This window comes from Pipra filicauda, unplaced genomic scaffold, assembly GCF_003945595.2.
Source record: "Pipra filicauda isolate LSUMZ 115617 unplaced genomic scaffold, ASM394559v2 scaffold140_size2443280_pilon, whole genome shotgun sequence".
Taxonomy (NCBI): domain Eukaryota; kingdom Metazoa; phylum Chordata; class Aves; order Passeriformes; family Pipridae; genus Pipra; species Pipra filicauda.
In genome coordinates, this window is record NW_024103885.1 from 2,432,587 (window position 1) to 2,438,104 (window position 5,518).

The following is a 5,518-nucleotide window of genomic DNA, read 5'->3' on the forward strand; positions in this document are numbered from 1 at the left end:
CTTGACAAGATATCGTGGAAAGTGATAACAGCATTTGCTCACGTTTATTCATGTGCAGATAATCTGTTCCTCAGCCCCTAAGCTTTTCCATGTCAGAACTGACATTTATGGATGACAAGTTTCCCCATTCTTATTGTTGGCTTTCTCTAGAACTATTTTTCCTCTTAGGAATGCTTATATTCTTGTGACATCACTTTTGCTATCTGCCACACATTAATTCAGAGACACTTTTTTAAATTCAGAAAACATGGAAAAAATTGTTTTATTTAATTTAGCAGATACTACAAGTGACCCTATTAGGAACTTAAATAATGTTTTAAATTATTTCATCTGATATGTAATCAACAGTTTTCATTTAATATGAATCTTGCTCAGACAACCGTCTGTCACTTCAAAACAAAGGTTTCGATGTCTGTTTACTGTTGTGGATCAATATTGACAAAATTGAACCTCATTATTGTACTCTGGTGCTATCTCTCTGGTGATGTGAACAGCTAGTCACATTCTTTGTGTTCTGCATTGCAAGGTAATGGGTTATTATTCTCAGAGAAGTGCTAGGGAATGCTTCCCAACAGTTTGATGGAGACCGAAGTTCTCGTGAAGCTGTCACATGAGACTAGGTGGATGCTGCACACTGTAATGTTTGATGCCTTCTAAGAGAATATAGCATGACATTTCTGATACTGTTTTAATGTTTAGTTCAAAATGTCTTAACTCTTTTTGTTTTGCGACAATAACATTTGGTTAACCTCTTACCCAGGACCTAATTTTCATTATATTATCTCTCTGAACATTGCTCCAGATTGTTCCAGGAGATGGCAGAGAAGCTTTGCTTGTAAGCACAGGGTAAAAATACATGTACAGACCGCTAAGAGTTTTGCAAACACTTAGGCAAATGTCTGATGCAGGGTGTTAAAAGTACTGTGTGGAAAAACGTTTTGGTCTTTACATGAATATGTGTCAACTTGTTAAATACAACACGGGTCTGAAAGGTCAGGTACATTGATGGAGTTAGATCAGATTATCCTATATCAGTGTAGTAATGAAGGAAGAGCAAATTAAGGTGCACACAGTAGAGAATGAGAAAAGATTTTGTTCAAAAATCCTGTGAAATGCCCTTCAGAAGGTAAGAAAGGAATAAAAAAAAACACTCTCCCCACCATAAAAATGAAACCAAACCAAAAATCAAACCTGTTTATAAACCATCACATCTATCCCAACAAAACAGCAGTGCTATGTTAAGACAAAGTGTACTAGTGTCAAGTTGCTAAAGTAACTGCCTCCAGCCAAGGCAGTTTAAGATCCTTTGTCACCAGAGTTTGCCCCCTGGCTCATGTAACTACTGGAGTGAGTCACCTCAGGAGAGATTCTGCCAGCACCGGGAAGCACTTTTAAAAGCACAGGAGAAGACTAGCAGTTTAAGACAGACATAAGAAGGGGAAAATAAATTTTAGCAAGAAGGAAAATTATAGTATAGCAAAAAGTGGGAGATTGCTAAGGAGTTTCAGGAGTCGTCACAGACCTTAAGGTCTGAGTAAAAGGTGGAACAATGTAGAGCTATCTGTGACTCAGGAAGCTCTTCCCTCAAAAAGATAATTTATGTGAGAAAAAGGCTGAAGGAAAGAATCCACCCAACAAATCTATGATGAGCTGAGGGAGAAAATTCTTTGGCCTTTTTTATTTCACTTGGAATATTCTCTTTGTAACATCTGCTTAGATAAAATGTGGTTTTGAGTGTAAAAGCTTTATCTTTAACCCATTTGAGCTGCTCACAGTACTTTGGAAAGGTCTAGAGCATCCATCTTCAACCAAGAGCCCATTTCAGGTTTTAGCAATCTTCAGTAATCTTGGGATGCTTTAAAAAAGGATTCAGGCAGATCTGCCTCAAAGTTCCAGCCTGGACTTCTGACATTACTGTTATGCCAAAGAAATTTAGTGAAAAAACAATAAATGACCCTCTAAGACAAGAGGAGGGGAGAAAGTATTCTGTTCTTGCTTTCCTGATATCTCTGTATATTTTCTGTCACTACAAAAAAGAGTACAAGAACCTTCTCAAGACTTTCTAACCTCACTTCTTGAGACAGAGTATATTGTCTGTTTCATACTAAATTGGTTCTGACTTTGCATTTGTACTAAATGTTTTTTTCCCTTTGAAGTTGACAAGAATTCAGGACAACAGTACAGGCACTGAGAATCTGGTTCTGTACATGACCTTGTTCAAGAAGATTGATTACCTCTGCTTCCACAGTTAGAGTGCCAATAAAGTGGAGGGAGTGGAGTCCTCCTTAGAATGAAAGCACCTGTACAGATCAGACCATGAAGCTCTCTTTCCCCCTGCCAAAAAATTACAAATTTTAGTATATGGTGATGATTTGCATACATTTGAAACTTGCTTAACAGCTGACAGAGAAAGAGATGTGATGCAGTGAGGTTCACATTCCATTTTGTGAAAATAAGCAGTTACTCCTAAGGTAATCCCTTGGAAGAGACTGCTTCCAGACTGGAAGCTTGCCAAGATTAGAAACAGTGCTTGGTGAATAGTAAGTATTAATTAAACGGTAGGTTTTTTCATATATATAACTGAATACAACTAAATTGAAGGTGACACAAACAACAGCAATAGCAACACCCCTGTGCAAGTACAGAGCAAAAAGGAAACTATGTGCCTAACAGAGATGACTCATGTTCAGCTCATAAAGGCCATAGTACAGATCAGCTATCAGATCGAGGCAATAGACAAAAACTTTCAGAAACTGAGGATAATGTCAAGAAATCCACAACTGGGTCTGCAGAAAAAATAATGTGGAAACATGGTAGTGAGGTCAGTTTGAAACCTTTGGTGGATTGCAAAGGAAAATGGCCCAGGAAGGAGTGCACTGAGAAAGTAATTCAAATTTCCTGGAAACAGGAGTGACCTATGAATACATCTGTATGCTGTTGCTGTGTATCAGATTGGAATATTTTTAGATGCTTTCTTTCTCAAAACCCTCTTGGGATTATTAGTTCATAAAACTAAAATTTAACCATATGAAAAGAAATAGATCAAAATAAAAGCTATTCTACTCCTTGGACACAGTGGAAAATGCAAGACTGTTTTCTATTGAGAACTGGGAAAGCAAGATATTCCGAAGCCTATATTTCAGGCCCAAAATATTAAGAAGTAATACTGGTCCATCTTCTTGAATTCAAGAAAAATATACCACCAGGATACTAAGCCTGAACAAAAGTGTTGTCTCAGACATGGACCTCCTAAAATGCACCAACTGTTCTAGTTATCTTTCTGCATTGTATGTGAAAATGAAGTTTGTTGGCATAACCGGATGTGAAGAACATAGAGTCAGGGCAGAAATGTGTATGAATGTATTTAATTCATGTAGAAATATTAAAAGGAGGATTTAATTCTAAAGCTGTATGTATTCACACAGTGTAAGTCTAATTCACATTGTGTAAGTGCAATCACCCAAGCCTATCTTATTGCAAAAAAACACAGAGTTGAATTAAACAGGATTTTCAAAGGCAGTATTTTAAATGTGGGATTTTCTTTAAAATAAATTTTAAAATAGGAAGGTGGGTGGAAACCTTTTATGCTACACTGGAAACTGAAAACAAGATGTGGACATTTCCCTTGATCCATTTCAAAGCAGTAGCAACAGAGAGATGACTTTTTGAAAATAAATTTTCTCACATTGTAACATGGATGAGATGTTGATTAATCAAACTCATGGTTTGAATATTATGTATTGCCAGTACAGCACTGTCTTTTAGTGGCATTAATAGGCAGGCCTCATGGTAAGCATTTACCACAGGCTTATTAAGAACAGAATCTCTCCAGGAGTGGTCAGGGAGGGCAGGAAATGGTCGTGTAGGAGGGGTGCCAGAAGAGCTGAATTTTTGGGTACAGAAAACAAACTGATATTTATGATCTGTTGCAATTAAATATATAGTCTGTGGAGCTATTAAAGTGGAATCTAATGCAACTGTCATGGTAATTTATAAACATTTTTCTTGTAGTGTTCAGCATCACAGATGTCAAACTTAATAAACAGCCTCTTTATCTGGATATGCAAGTAAGTAAACCTTTTGTGGAATTTAAATCTGTTTATTTGCAACAATGAGTTCATTGTGAATGTTTTACATATAACCATTAAAAAACTGCAAAATATTAAAGCTAATATTCATAGAATTGATAGAACCAGGAAAACAAACAATATTCTTAGTTCGTCTCTCATGGTATATGTATAATCAGGAAAAATATATTCTATAGAATAGGCAAATAGTGAGCATTAATTGCCTCCTATTTATTGAGGGCTGATGCATGAAAAGCTTCAAGAGTCATGGTTGTGAAGACAGTCATCCTCCATCATGAAAGGTCAACATAACATGTTCCACCAAATTGTACAATACAAATGTATTATGGCATAAACGGGACTTTCATGTTCTATTTTCCCCTAAGAACTTAAAACGCTTCATCAGCATAACTGTCTTGGTCATCTTCATGTATAACTCTTCTCCTTGGTCTGTCTGGGAAATATTTTATTATATTTCTGGAAGTTCTGACTTATGAAGCAACACTGTTACGGTGCTACAAAGAACAATCCTACTCACTGAATGAGGCAACTGGTCTGTATTGTTGTCTAACACGCAGTGTCAGGTTGTAATTACTTTGCACCTTACAAATTGCCTTGCAGAAGCAACAGCTTTTCTTTGAGTGCTTTCTGAGGTGCTCTTTGAGTATTATCTGATTACCTTACAGTTGCTAATATATTTTTCTTCCTAATCTGCTGAAACAATTGGGAAGTATCATTAATTTCCACTTTAAGATGGACAACCAAAGGTTAAAGTGAATTAATTGCCTGTGACTGTGTCATAAAATACCTCTGGAAATCAGCAGAAAATTCTACATCTGCTGAATCTCAGTCCAGTGTCCTAGTCATTTCATTTTCCAGGAGAAGCTAAAATCTCAGAAAACCTAAGAAATTATTGTTGATTCTACAGTCAAGTGAGTTTTCAATATTTCCAAAAAGTCACTTCTCTTTTTTTGGTGCGAAAAAAAAAAAAAAAAAAAAAAAAAAGAGAGAGAGAGAGACTTTCACTTTATAAAAATATTCAGAAAATTCTCACAAAAGCAACTTTAAATCCTAGTGCAACTGCATTTGGAGTTGCCTGGAAAATCTGTAGTTTATCTAAAAATTATCAGGTGCTTGAGCTGAGATACCAGCATCTGAGAAAACTGGCCTAAACAGATTTGCACATTGTGTGCAATCTCCCACAGTCAACAGTGCTATGAGCTATATCTGCCTCTGTGTTCTTCTAATGACTTCCCCAAAGAAAATGAACAGGCATAGAAATGGAGACAGTTTTTATTAGATCATAAATTAAATTCATTAGCTTTTGTTATAGAGATGGCATAAAGAAAATTCAAAGCAAGTCAATGAGAGGAGGAATCAAAAGAGGTTATAAATAACCTCCTTACTGCCCATTCTGTCCTTGCGGGGCAAGTACTTGATTGCTGTCAAGG